At 42.2% G+C, this 15,184-nt stretch overlaps 1 protein-coding gene and 1 non-coding gene across 6 annotated transcripts in view; both read right to left on the reverse strand.

The window, feature by feature from the left end:
• The window catches only part of SCMH1 (Scm polycomb group protein homolog 1), a 223,642-nt gene extending 208,719 nt beyond the window's left edge, over positions 1-14,923 (reverse strand). For 3 of the 5 annotated variants that reach the window (XM_088835188.1, XM_055403475.2, XM_088835185.1), the window contains exon 1: positions 14,548-14,678. The gene's annotated coding sequence lies outside the window, so the exon portion shown is untranslated. Of the gene's footprint in view, positions 1-14,547 lie in introns of all 5 variants that reach the window. The other 2 variants (XM_055403471.2, XM_055403469.2) reach the window with 1 other exon arrangement.
• Positions 1,562-1,668, reverse strand: LOC129541848 (U6 spliceosomal RNA). Its single transcript, XR_008682907.1, has one exon. It is a non-coding gene; the product is annotated as a U6 spliceosomal RNA (small nuclear RNA).
• Positions 14,924-15,184: the final 261 nt, after the last annotated feature.

Below are 15,184 nucleotides of genomic sequence, written 5' to 3' on the forward strand. Positions count from 1 at the left end.
TAACGTCTCTGCTTTTTAATATGCTGTCTAGGTTGGTCATAGCTTTCCTTCCAAGGAGTAAGCGTCTTTTAATTTCATGGCTGCAGTCACCATCTGAATAAAATAAGGTCTGTCACTGTTTCCACTGTTTCCCCATCTACTTGCCATGAAGTGATGGGACCAGATGCCATGATCTTAGTTTTCTGAATGTTGAGTTTTAAGCCAACCTTTTCACTCTCCTCTTTCACTTTCAGATGATGACAATTTGATCTTTGGTTCCTCTGCCTTTTCTAAATCCAGCTTGAACAACTGGAATTTCAAGGTTCACATGCTACTGAAGCCTCACTTGGAGAATTTTGAATATTACTTTGCTAGCGTGTGAGATGAGTGCAATTGTGCAGTAGTTTGAGCATTCTTTGGCATTGCCTTTCTTTGGAAAGGGAATGAAAACTGACTTTTTCAGTCCTGTGGCCACTGCTGAGTTTTCCAAATTTGCTGGCATATTGAGTGCAGCACTTTCACAGCATCATCTTTTAGATTTGAAACAGCTCAACTGGAATTCCATCAACTCCGCTAGCTTTGTTCATACTGATGCTTCCTAAGGCCCACTTGACTCTGCATTCTTTGCAACCCCATGGACCATAGCCTGCAAGGCTCCTCTGTCCACAGAATTCTCCAGGCAAGATTACTGGAGTGGGTTGCCATTCCCTTCTCCAGAGGATTTTCCCAGCCCAGGGACTGAACCTGGGTCTCCTGCATTGGAGGCAGATGCTTAACCATCTGAGCCACCAGGGAAGCCCATCTACATGTATAAGACACTGAAATAGTAAAAGTTTATATGGCATGTACCTAGCATACACATGTAGCACATGAAGCTATCAACAGACTGCAGGTTGTCAGTCCCATCATACATGTCAACCAAATTGGGAATATTTTATGAAAAAATGTGTTTTAATTGAATTCCAAAGAAATAGCATATATAATTATTTTGACCTTATTATTACTTTTTACAAATAAGCTTTTATTTAAGAACAATTTTAGATTTACAGAAGTCTACAAAGATAGTTCAGAGTTCCCATATATTCTGCACAGTTTCCCTTATTACTAGCATCTTACATTAGTATGGTACATTTGTTATAATTAATGAACCAATATGGATATATCATTAAATGAAGTCCACATTTCATTGAGGCTTCCTTGGTTTTCACCTAATATCCTTTTTCTGTTCCAGCATCCTATTACCCTTCCCAGGATGATACATTTTTGTCATCATAGACTAATTCTGGCTGACTTTTCTTGCCTGATGACCCTGATAGCTTTGAGGAATACTGGTCAAGTATTTCACAGAATATCTCTCAATTGGAATTTGTCTAGTTTTCCTCATGATTAGACTGGAGTTATAGGTTTGGAGGAGGAAGACCACTGAGATAAAATTATAATAACTTTTTATCCAAACCATCACCTGGATAGTAAGCTCACTGAGGGAAAGAATCGTATTCACATTTTTGTATCCTTAGTACACAGCTGATAAATATGTGTTGGTTAAGAAGGAGGAAGTGGATTACAGCAGGGTTGAGGCTCTACAAATATGGAACACTTCAGGAATTTGCATGTCATCTTTGCGCAGGGGCTGTGCTAATCTTCTCTGCATCGTTCCAGTTTTAGTATATGTGCTGCCAAAGAGAGCATGGTCACTTCACTCTTAGGTGCCTGTCTTCCACCTGGGTTTACAGGCATACTTTGGCCACCTCAGGCGACAAGTTGACTCACTGGAAAAGAGTCTGATGCTGGGAAGGATTGGGGGTGGGAGGAGAAGGGGACAACAGAGAATGAGATGGCTGGATGGCATCACCGACTCTGCGGACATAGTTTGAGTGTACTCCGGGAGTTGGTGATGGAGAGGGAGGCCTGGCGTGCTGTGATTCATGGGGTCGCGGAGAGTCGGACACGACTGAGCGACTGAACTGAACTGAAAGTGAGTTTACAGGTATATAACATGCACAGTGAATACTATACGATACTTGTTGTTTTAGTTCCCTTCCTTAGTCTCTTCCTCTGCTACACTTCTTTAACCTCCACATACTCCACCTGGAGGATTCCATCCATGCTAAAGGGTCTTAACTTCTATCTATCTGGAAGGCATTCTTCTCTTCAGCCTACTTAGTGAATTCCTTCTCAAACCTTAAGATCCAGGTTAAATGTCATTCTCTTTCTCTCTGAAGCCTTTCCCAAAACCATCTCCCTCCTTCGGCCTTGGTAGTCAATTTTTCCTGCCCTTGTGTCTCATATTACTTTGAATATATTTCAATGAGAGTCTTTGTTACTTTAGATTGAAAGATGATGAGTTACTTGAAGTTCCCTATATTATAACATTTCAGACCTGTAAAAACAGTTACATGATTCATTCTATGAATAGAATATTTATCCTATTCATAAATATTCTATATTTCTGCTGATCCTTCCCTTCCTGCATTAAACTCATGACAAGAAGTACATATTATTTCTTAAAAATACATACCTAATACAATATTTCAGATATATAAAAAGGGGTAAATAATAATGAATGGACAACCATATATCCACACTTTGGCTGAAAAAACATTTACCAATACAATTTAAGTCCCCTGTTGCTCTTCCCAGCAGTATTACTAGTCTTTTCTCGCAACCCTGCACTTCAGAAATACCCATTATCCCTACTTTGATATTTTATTTTTTCATTACCATGCATTTCTTTAAGCATTTATTATGTAAGTATGCTTCCATAAATAATACATCAATGTTGGGCTTTATATAAATAAGTTCTGCCATTTGCTTTATTTACTCAACTTTTTTATTTGTGAGATTCACCCAAGTTACTGTACAGATCTAGTTTACTTATTTCCATTATTGTATGGAATTCTATTAGATAAATATACTATAATAATTTCTTTCTTTTATTAATTACACATTTGGATTAGTTTGAATTTTCTGCTATAAAAATGGTGCATAAATATTTTTCTAAGTCTCTTTATATATGCATAGGAGTGTTTCTAAAGGGTATTTACCTAGGAGTGGAATTGTTGGATTGAGACAAAAATTGTTGGAACGTAGATTATTATTACTTGAAATGATAAGCAAAATTGATAAACCTTTAGCCAGACTCATGACGAAAAAAGGGAGAGAGCCTAAATCGATAAAATTAGAAATGAAAAAGGAGAAGTTACAACCGACACCACAGAAATACAAAGGACCTAAGAGACTACTTACTATAGGCAACTATATGTCAATAAAATGGACAGCCTAGAAGAAATGGACAAATTCTTGGAAAGATACAATCTCCCAAGACCAAACCAGGAAGAAATATCAAACATAAACAGACCAATTACAAACACTGAAATTGAATTTGTGATTTAAAAACTCCCAATAAACAGAAGTCTAGAATAGACACCTTCACAGGCAAATTCCATCTTTTGTCAGTGTACACAGCACAGAGTCTGGCAGTTAAAAGACATTAATAAATATTTGTTGAATGAATGAATAAAAAATTGAAAAAAAAACACATAAAGAGATTAGAAAATGTTTTTAAGCTCTTAATTTGGAACTGTGCCTATCAGGCTTTGTAAACTTTTATACTTAAAGAAATAAATTTAATTTATCTTGGAGACTTTCCAGCAGTCCTTTGAGAAAACCAGAGATAAGAAAGAGCACCAAAAAATTTGGATTGGAAGTCCAAAACTTTAAATCATCTAAGACAAATAGTTGTCTGCTCTTTTCTTAAATATCTCTAAGAACAAGTATGCTGGCTTTCATGTTTTCTATTATGCATCACAGAATATAATGACTGAAACAGCCTTTATTTTCATCATGTTTGAACACCCCAGAGGAAAGTCTACAAAAGCAAATGTAAAGCAATTATAATAAATAAGAAAACACTTAGAAATGTGCCCATAATACATCAATGAGCAACAGATATAGTGATTAAAATGAATATACAATTATGTACATGCTTTAGTTTTAAAAGCTAATAATGGCAACAATTATAGTAAATACTGAGGGGGGAAATAATGCATCAGCCTTAAATGCTTTAAAGTTTAAGGAAATTAATATATGATGACTTGCAGCAGAACCACCAGGAAGTTCAGAAAGCACAGAGTCTTCAAAATAAGTCATAGGACACAGTGAACCATTCTGGACAAAATACAGAATCTATAGTAAGAAGGCCTGGTTTTGAGTTGCTATTCTGACATTTACCAGCTATTTGACACTAGGCACAGCATTTAATTCACCTACACCTCAGTTTCTTATCAGTAAATAGAGTTTATAATGACATGGCATCCTATCTAACGGGGTTTTATATGCTTTAAATTAAGCAGAAAAAATGTGCGGCATCCTTCAATAACGTACAATTGTAATTATGTATCCTTCTTCATTTTCCCATCTCCCCGATGGCAGTGATCTGTAAGAGTGTGTATTTTTTTTCCTAGCAGGGCTCAGTAGAGCTAGTATAGGCAAGAGAGAGATTAGTTTGGGATTTTACCCAGACAGGGGCAGAAGGACAACAGAGCAAGGGAATAAAAGATAATGATAAGAGAGTGAATGAAATAAGCTAGAGACTAAGAAAGCTGGATAGGGAAGGAAGTAAAAACAGGTCATGGTGTGGTAAAGAAAAGATAGAGTAGAGACAGTCAAAGGTTAGGTAGTTGGGGAAATTTTGAACAAATATGTATGTCTTCATTTATAATTTCAGAGGTGGGCCATCTTCAGGTGAGAACAAAGCCCATGGTGTGACTACGGGAGCTGATTAGTTAAAAATATGCTCACCTCAGTTGCAGAGGCCAATGTGTTGAAGAAATAGACATCCAAATGAATACTAAAGTCACTCAGGATAAGGTCAGAAATTGAGGTAGAAAGGAAGACTGTATGTGCGAGGTCTTTAACAACAGAGAAGATGTATGTGTAAGACAATGAGAGTGGTATAGCTGTTGTGCCAGAGAGAACAAGATTTTAACAAGTTCAGTTCAGCTGCTCGGTTGTTTACGACTCTTTGCGACCCAAAGAACAACAGCACGCCAGGCCTCCCTGTCCATCACCAACTCGTCGAGTTTAACCAAATTCATGTCCATTGAGTTGGCGATGCCATCCAACCATCTCATCCTGTGTCATCCCCTTCTCCTCCTGCCTTCTATCGTTCCCAGCATCAGGGTCTTTTCAAATAAGTCGCTCTTTGTATCAGGTGGCCAAAGTATCGGAGTTTCAGCTTCAGTATCAGTCCTTCCAATGAACACTCAGGACTGATCTCCTTTAGAATGGACTGGTTGGATCTCCCTGCAGTCCAAGGGACTCTCAAGAGTCAACACCACAGTTCAAAAGCATCAACTCTTCGGTGCTCAGCTTTCTTTATAGTCCAACTCTCAACATCCATACATGATTACAGTAAAACCATAGTCTTGATTAGATGGACCTCTGTTGGCAAAGTAATGTCTCTCTTTTTTTAATATATATTTAATTGGAGGCTAAGCACTTTACATTATTGTATTGGTTTTGTCACACATTGACATGAATCTGCCCCAGGTGTACATATGTTCCCCATCTTGAACCCCCCTCCCACCTCCCTCCCCATCCCATCCCTCTGGTTCATCGCAGTGAACCAGCCCTGAGCATCCTGTATCATGCATCAAACTTGGGCTGGCGATTCATTTCACATATGATAGTATACATGTTTCAATGCCATTCTCCCAAATCATCCCACCCTCGCCCTCTCCCACAGAGTCCAAAAGACTGTTCTATACATCTGTGTCTTTTTTGCTGTCTCATATACAGGGTTATCATCTTTCTAAATTCCATATATATGCATTAGTATGTCTCTGCTTTTTAATACCGGAGAAGGCAATGGCAAGCCACTCCAGTACTATTGCCTAGAAAATCCCATGGATGGAGGAGCCTGGAAGGCTGCAGTCCGTGGGGTCACTAAGGGTCGGACACGACTGAGCGACTTCACTTTCACTTTTCACTTTCACACACTGGAGAAGGAAATGGCAACCCACTCCAGTGTTCTTGCCTCGAGAATCCCAGGGACGGGGGAGCCTGGTGGGCTTCCGTCTATGGGGTCACACAAAGTTGGACACGACTGAAGTGACTTAGCAGCAGTAGCAGCAGCAGCTTTTTAATATGCTATCCAGGTTAGTCATACTTTCCTTCCAAGGAATAAGGGTCTTTTAATTTCATGGCTGCAGTCACCATCTACAGTAATTTGGAGGCCAAAAAAATAAGTCTGCCACTGTTTCCACATCTATTTGTCATGAAGTGATGAGACCGGACGCCATGATCTTAGTTTTCTGAACGTTGAGCTTTCCCACTCTCCTCTTTCACTTTCATCAAGAGGCTCTTTAGCTCTTCTCTTTCTGCCATAAGGGTCATGTCATCTGCATATCTGAGGTTATTGATATTTCTCCCAGCAATCTTGATTCCAGCTTGTGCTTCTTCCAGCCCAGTGTTTCTCATGATGTACTCTGAATATAAGTTAAATAAGCAGGGTGACAATATACAGCCTTGACATACACCTTTTTCTATTTGGAACCAGTGTGTTATTCCATGTCAAGTTCTAACTGTTGCTTCCTGACCTGCATACAGGTTTCTCAAGAGGCAGGTCAGGTGGTCTGGTAGCCCATCTCCTTCAGAATTTTACACAGTTTATTGTGATCCACACAGTCAAAGGCTTTGGCATAGTCAATAAAGCAGAAATAGATGTTTTTCTGGAACTCTCTTGCTTTTTCAATGATCCAGCAGATGCTGGCAATTTGATCTCTGGTTACTCTACCTTTTCTAAAACCAGCTTGAACATCTGGAAGTTCATAGTTCATGTACTGTTGAAGCCTCATTTGGAGAATTTTGAGCATTACTTTACTAGCATGTAAGATGACTGCAATTGTGCGGTAGTTTGAGCATTCTTTGGCATTGCCTTTCTTTGGGAATGGAATGAAAACTGGCCTTTTCCAGTCCTGTGGCCACTGCTGAGTTTTCCAAATTTGCTGGCATATTGAGTGCAGCACTTAAATAGCTTCATCTTTTAGGACTTGAAATAGCTCAGCTGGAATTCCATCACCTCCACTAGCTTTGTTAGCAGTGATGCTTCCTAAGGCCCACTTGACTTCACATTCCAGGATGTCTAGCTCTAGGTGAGTGATCACACCATCATGATTATCTGGGTCGCGAAGATCTTTTTTTGCACAGTTCTTCTGTGTATTCTTGCCACCTTTTCTTAATATCTTCTGCTTCTGCTAGGTCCATACCATTTCTGTCCTTCATTGTGCCCATTTTTTTAAAAATTTCTTCTACTAAAATTTATTAAAAAACATTTTTTTTAATTGGAGGCTAATTACTTTACATTATTGTATTGGTTTTGCCATACATTGACATGTATCTGCCCCGGGTGTACATGTGTTCCCCATTTTGAACCCCCCTCCCACCTCTCTCCCCATCCCATCCCTCTGGTTCATCCCAGTACAGCCCTGAGCATCCTGTATCATGCATCGAACGTGGACTGGTGATTCATTTCACATGTGATAATATACATGTTTCAATGCCATTCTCCCAAATCATCCCACCCTCGCCCTCTCCCACAGAGTCCAAAAGACTGTTCTATACATCTGTGTCTCTTTTGCTGTCTCGTATACAGGGTTATCGTTATCATATTTCTAAATTCCATATATATGCGTTAATATACTGTATTGGTGTTTTTCTTCCTGGCTTACTTCACTCTGTATAATAGGCTCCAGTTTCATCCACCTCATTAGAACTGATTTAAATGTATTCTTTTTAATTGCTGAGTAATACTCCATTGTGTATATGTACCACAGCTTATGAAATGTTCCCTTGGTATATCTAATTTTCTTGAAGAGCTCTCTAGTCTTTCCCATTCCATTGTTTTCTTCTATTTCTTTACACTGATCAGTGAGGAAGGCTTCCTTATCTCTCTTTGCTATTCTTTGGAACTCCTTTGCTTTTCACTTCTCTTTTCTCAGCTATTTGTAAGGCCTCCTCAGACAACCATTTTGCCTTTTTGCATTTCTTTTTCTTGGGGATGGTCTTGATCATTGCCTCCTGTACAATATCACTAACCTCTGTCCATAGTTCTTTAGGCACTCTGTCTATCAGATCTAATCCCTTGAATCTATTTGTCACTTCCACTGTATAGTCGTAAGGGATTTGATTTAGGTCATACCTGCATGGTCTAGTAGTTTTCTCTACTTTCTTCAATTTAAGTCTGAATTTGGCAATAAGGAGTTTATGATCTGAGCCACAGTCAGCTCCCAGTTTTGTTTTTGCTGACTGAATAGAGCTTCTCCATCTCTGGCTGCAAAGAATACAATCAACTAATTTCGCTGTTGACTATCTGGTGATGTCCATGTGTAGAGTCTTCTCTTGTGTTGTTGGAAGAGGGTGTTTGATATGACCAGTGTATTCTCTTGGCAAAACTCGTTAGCCTTTGTCCTGCCTTTTTTGGCACTCCAAGGCCAAACTTTCCTATTACTTCAAGTATCTCTTGACTTCCTACTTTTGCATTCCAGTCCCCTATGATGAAAAGGACATCTTTTTTTGATATTAGTTCTAGAAAACCTTGTAGGTCATCATAGAACCATTCAACATCAGCTTCTTCAGCATTAGTGGTTGGGGCATAGACTTGGATTACCGTGATAATAAATGGTTTGCCTTGGAAACGAACAAAGATCATTGTGTCATTTTTGAGATTGCAAACAAGTACTGCATTTCGGACTCTTCTGTTGACTATGAGGGTTACTCATAGTAACTATGGGGATTCTTGCCCATAGTAGTAGATATAATGGTCATCTGAATTAAATTTGCCCATTCCAGCCCATGTTAGTTCACCGATTCCTAAAATGATTTGATGTTTACTCCTGCCATATCCTGTTTCACCACTTCTAATTTACCTTGATTCACGGAATGTGTAGAATAGTGGTGCACAAAAAATTACAATCAGCCTTATCTCTTTCCTTTTGCAAAGAGTGGTCTAGGAGAATGAGCTGCACCCATTCAGAAGGGCTAGAGAGGAAGTACTCTTTACTCTACTGGCCCCCATTTAAGGCCAGAACACACATAAAACATCCCATAAAATGGTTGACAGTTTAGGAAATAGGAGTTTCAGAGAACAAGTAGAAAGGTTAGAAAGGGAGCAACAAGCAGGATTGGGAGAGAGTAAAAGGAAGCCAAGTCCGCACCAGAATAACAGTACAGAATACAAACAGACGACTGGAGGAACGGGGACAAAGATAACAGAGAGTAAGACTTGTGGGGTTTATGTGGCCAAAGGTTATCAAAATAATCAGTTCCAGCAGCTCTCTTATGGCTACGGAGTTAGCACTGAGACCTCAGCAATGGCTTGGTTAAAATCCCTCATTTACAGATGTGGGCAACATTTGAGTATCTATTATGTATTTTTCACATTATGTAAAGTGCCATACACACACTACTTTAGTTAAGACTTACACCTACACTTTCCCTCATTTTACAAATGAGGGAACTGAGGATCACAGAAGCAAAGTGACCAGCCCTGGGCTGTATTATTTAGTGACACTGAGGACCCAGGCTTCTTTTTCAAATATAAATAAGTATGGAAATATAAAAAAGAATTTGAAATTAGAACATCTTTAGTCACTTTCTACCAGTGAGATCTTGTATGTTTTTAATGCCACTAAGCGTCTCTACCAAACAAGGTTATTACAAAGACTAAGCAACAACTACAAAATAAATCCTAGTAGTTATCTTTTTAAACTTATTTTCAAATGTGAATTTCTTACTTGGTTTATTTCAAACACAAATTCAAAGTTTCTAAATTAATGCCTACAGATTTTACAGTTAGGAGACTGAGGTAGAGAGACAGGATGTACAATCCGTGGCTTCCTAGTATATTCAGAATCAAGTCCAAGCTTCAAAGTTTCAGGTCATTAATACTATGGCCCCAGCCCACCTCTCCAGCCACATCTCTCACTACTGACTTACACAAATATAATACCTAACCTCTGGCAACTATGAAGTTTTAAAACATATGATATAATTTTCCCATTTTGTAATTCCACCTAAATTACTTAATCTATTTCAATGTGTTCTCCAAGGCCTAAATAAAATTCATCTTGAGTGTAAAGCCTAAACCTTGTTCCAACTGTTGAGAAATGATGACTCTACCTTCTGAACTTCTATATCGCTTTGCTTTACCTCCCTCAGAATATTTACTGCCTTTTAATTTAGTCAAGCATGAAAAAATTTCATTTCTGCCAGCGGAGCTTACATCCTTTAAAGGTGGTTGGAAGAGAACTACCATTTACTTTGCATCTCTGAAGTGCCAATTACTTTTCTAGTGCGCGCACACACACACACACATTATTTCAGGTAATCTTTGTTACACCCCACAAAGCAGAAATCTATTTTTTACACATAATGATACTGAAAGTCACAGAGGTTAAACAATTTGCTTACAGTCTTAAGGCTAGTAAGCGACACAGCTCAGATTTGAATCCTGGTCTTTCTAAACCAAAGCCTAGGCTCTTAACTATACTCTTTCCAGAAACCCTGGGTATATCCTCACTACTGATTGCTTCCTATCTATCCACTGACCATAACAGAAAAAACATCTATGGACTTTTTGTCATTAAGTATTAGCAGAAAGGATTTGATATAGGGTATCTGCTCTCCTGCTTTTCAAGACTAAGAACAGACTTCAGATTCAACACAATGACTAATGTGAGATCAGAATAAAGATGAACAGATCAGAATCCTGCTTCCAGGAAGGAAAAGTGAAAAACCACTACTTTCCCATTCCTTCATTTATAAATTCCTTCTCCCCTGAGGTTTCCACCATCTGGCTATATCAATCCTTATCCCTCCTCCTCATCTGTCTTTTACCACCCTCCCGATTAATCCCTTATATTCACTGCACCTGGGTCACAATCTCTCTCTCTTCTCCGCATCCTAAATCACTTCACTACTGATGCAGAAGACTCATTCCATACAACAGCCTCCCAGTTCCCTGTCACACTTAGCTTCACCAGCCTTCACCTTTGCTGTACTTCAGCAACCACACACAGACCTAGTTGTCAGTGAGAAGAGCTTCACATCAGACAATTTAACTCTAATATTCCACTTTCTAAGCACAGCCTCTTGTTTTTTTTCCTATTTTACTTCCACCACATTTGCTCATTGATCTCACTCAAAAAATCACAAAACCTCTAAGTCCCAAACTGAAATCATTATCCAGTGTTTCCTGTCTCAGTTAATGTCACCATCATCTCCCCAGTCACCCAAATCAAAAACCTTATCATCACACTGGACTACTCACCCTCTGATCTACACACCCAATCAATCATAAAGCCTCACAGATTCTCTCAACTTCATGTCTCTCTCTTCATCCCTATAATCACATTTTAAAATTATTCAATAAATTATTCAATAAATTAATCAATAAAAACCTTCCAGTGATTAAAAAAAATCACCCACTGAATTCATTTCAAGATACTTATGCATACAAGGTTCACCATGACATGGACTCTGATTGTATTTCCAGTCTCACAACTTACCACGTATATTGCCATTGTTATTTCTTAGCAGTACCAAACTGCTCGTGGTTCCCTAGGCAAGCTATCGGAGAAGGCAATGGCATCCCACTCCAGTGTTCTTATCTGGAGAATCCCAGGGACGGTGGAGCCTGGTGGGCTACCGTCTATGGGGTCGCACAGAGTCGGACACTACTGAAGTGACTTGGCAGCAGCAGCAGCAGGCAAGCTATTCTTTTTCTCACATTGATGCCTTTCCTCAGGTTATTCTTTCTATTTGAAGCACGTTTTTTTTTTTTCACTCATCTTTGTCTGACTTACTTCTACTTACCATTTAGGACTTGGGCCAGGTGTCATCTCTTCCTCAAGCCTTCCCTCAAGCTCTGAGCTAGTCTGAGTGCCCTCCCCTTAGTGCAAGTATCAAGCTGCAAAGCTCTCACTTTTTATTCTGAGATGACCTATTTTAGCATCTAATTCACCATTTCCACAAGGATTGGAAATGTATCTTACTTATCTCTGTCTACCCAGTTAACACAGTACATAGCACAGTGCCTGACATACAGCAGATACATTAAGTATAAAGTTTAGAAGATGTTGCCTTTACATTTTCAGTAGGATAGTCACACCAGTTCTTTCTCATAGTTTTTTAGTATTTCCTAATATTAACTCCAAGTCCTTTGAAGGGAAGGAATCCGAGCTTTTCCTGAGTCTGTACAGTTCTGTACAGAACGGTGCTATACAAAGTCTTATCCAACTTACATAAAAGGGAAACATTATTTGCACAAACATACCAGAAATCAAAACTTGACTTGTGCTGCAAACTTCAAAACCATTGACCAATTAAAAAAATGAAGACATAAGACGAAAGATAAAGAACCAATTCTAACTGCTGGTATGCGCTTGTTTATGTTATTTTGCTTAAAATATAAACAGGGTCCCAGATACAGGAGCTTGATGTTTTATCTATAAGGCCATCACATCTCTGCTAAGTTTAAAAAATTACTAACATGCAGGGTTTCTTAGGCAAGGGTTCAGGATGTTGGTAAAGACCCTATTTAAAAACATAATCCCACAAACCAAGGCTAAATGATGAAAAAGTAAGTAAAAAAAAAAAATGCTGGTTGGTATGTGAGCAACAACAACAATAACAAAAATGTCCTTTTTCATAGTCATTTTGGGCCTCGTGTTGGCAGTTATAAAGAGAGCAAAGAGTTCAATATAATAAAGTATTTCCCTCTCCAACTAAATATTGCAGTCTGGCATCAAATGAGATCTCAATGCTTTTCCAGTATAAAAAATAATAAGCTCTTCTATTTGCATGGTGCACTGCAACACTTCAATATACACAGGCTCATTTGATAAAGTGTTTACAGACATTTTAAAAAAATGAGGGAAAAGCCAAAAATTTCCACAAAATAAGAACTTTTAGTTGGTTTAAACAAACAGTACTAGATGTTTGTTTTTTTTAAAGTTCAAAACTCACTACAGAAATGAGTAAAGGAATAGAAGTGAAGTGAAGTCGCTCAGTCTTGTCCGACTCTGCGACCCCGTGGACTCCAGGCTCCTCTCCTCTGTCCGTGAGATTCTCCAGACAAGAGTACTAGAATGGGTTGCCATTTCCTTCTCCAGGGATCTTCACAACCCAGGGATCGAACCGGGTCTCCCGCACTGGAGGCAGACGCTTTAACCTCGGAGCCACCAGAGAAGCCAAAAAGGAATACAGTACCTTATATTTAAGCAGGTCACTCCCTGGAGCCAAAAGAGTTTCTTGCAGAAATTTAATAGGTTTTGTCTCCTGGCTTACACTAAGAAGCTCTCCTTTAAAGGGCAAACTAGAGTTCATTCAGAGAAGGAATGAGAGAACCCCAGCCTATGAGAAACAACTGAAGGGACGTGGAATCAGTTAGTGAAGATAAGGCTCTGGGGACATGATCTTCAGGTATCTTAATGGGTGTCCATAAGAGAACAGAAGTAGGAAGAATTGGAGGCATCTATTTGTTTCAACCAAAACAAACAAAAATTTCGAAACACCAAAGCTGTCCAGGAACGAACAGGTTTCCTAGGGAAGAGATTAGTTTCCTGTCACCGGAGAAGATCTTCAAATAGACTGGTCAAATTATTAGGGTAGAATTCGGGATTTTCGAAGCTACTTTGGTATGGGGCAGAGAAACGGATCCTAGATGACTTTTAAATTCCTTTCCAATCTGGAGACGTTCTGGGGTTCACCTATCTTCTGGAAACACCTTTTCATTCCTCTGGTTCTGGCCTACAGCCGTGCCCACGTGTCCAAGCCCTCCTGGCCCCTGGCTCACCTCAGTGCCCAGAGGCCCCCGCCCCCGTCGGAGGTTGGAAACCAGCTCTCCCCGCCCGTTTCCGGCGGCACACGTGAGTTGTCCCGGCGCAGCTCCCTCAGCCCGAGCCAGCGCCGAGGACCCGGCTGACAGCTCCCCGCCCTTCGCACCTCCGACCCTCAGCTGGGCCAGGAAGCCGGCCGACCTCGGTCCTCGCCCGCCCCGAACCGGATCCGGCCGGCGAGGATCCACCGGCATCTCTCAGCTCTCCTGTCGGAGCAGACTGACAGCTCCTCCGACTCCTGGCCCTCGGCCCAAAGCCAACTCTCCGGCCGACCCGGCCCCTCTAGCTTGGACAGAACGACCCCCGCTCGGACCGCACGCGACGCTGACCCTCCAGCGTCCCCGTGTCCTTGAGTTTTTCCCTCGCGGAGCTCGGGGGTGCCCCTACTGAGGGAGGGCCGCGGGCCGGATGCTGGGCCCCGCCGGACCGGCCGCGGATGCAGAACGCCGCGGGGGTTCCCGGACCGCTGAGTCGGCGGCCGACAGCCGCGCTCGGACCCCTGACAGGCTGACCGGCCAGGACACACAGACGGACAGCAGGGCCCGAGGGGCGGGGGCAGCGGCCCGGCCGGTCCCGGCGCCTCCTTCGCGCCCGGGGCGGCCCCTGGCGGCCCAGGGCCCTCAGGGCGCTGGCTTTCCTGGCGAGCGGAGGCGGCCACCGAGGCGCTTACCTGCGGGCGCAGCGACGGCGCGGGGCGGCTCACTCCCTGCCCGCCGCCATATTTCCGCTGCGCAGCGAGCGAGAGAGGACGCGCGGAGGGGGCGGGCGGGGGCGGCTCCGGAGAGCGGCGGCGGCCGGCCGGCCGGCAGGCTGGCGGGCGGCTGGGGGCTCGACCGAGGAGGCGGCGGCGGCGGCGGCGGCGGCGGCGGCGGCTGCGGCTGAGGCGGGGGCGGGGCGTGGCTCCCTGGCCCCGCCCCCCGGGCCTCCCGCCGTGGGGTGGCGCGCGCCCGGGCCGTTGGGCCCGCGCGGAGCTGGGGGCCGGAGCGGGCCGCGGGGTGTGGGGGGGTGATGGTACGGGTAGGGCGCCCCCAAGCGGCCCGGCCTAGCCAGCGCCCGCTGTCTGCCTCCTCCCGCCTTACACCCCGCGGCCCAGATCCACACCCCCCACTGGCCCTGCGCGCCCCCTCTCAAGGGAGGGTAAACTGAGGCCTGGAGAGGGCTCGGGGACCCGGTGGTGGGTGACGTTAAGCGAGTTACCTCGAGTCTCTACCTCAGGGCCCTCACCTCTAAAGGAATATCGTTCAATCCAGATGGTTGGTGTGAAGATAAAATAATGCTTGTGAAGCCCACGAGAAACAGTGCTGGGC

Source organism: Moschus berezovskii, chromosome 4 (assembly GCF_049115385.1).
Source record: "Moschus berezovskii isolate FMDL1 chromosome 4, NW_MosBer_1.0, whole genome shotgun sequence".
NCBI classification, from domain to species: domain Eukaryota; kingdom Metazoa; phylum Chordata; class Mammalia; order Artiodactyla; family Moschidae; genus Moschus; species Moschus berezovskii.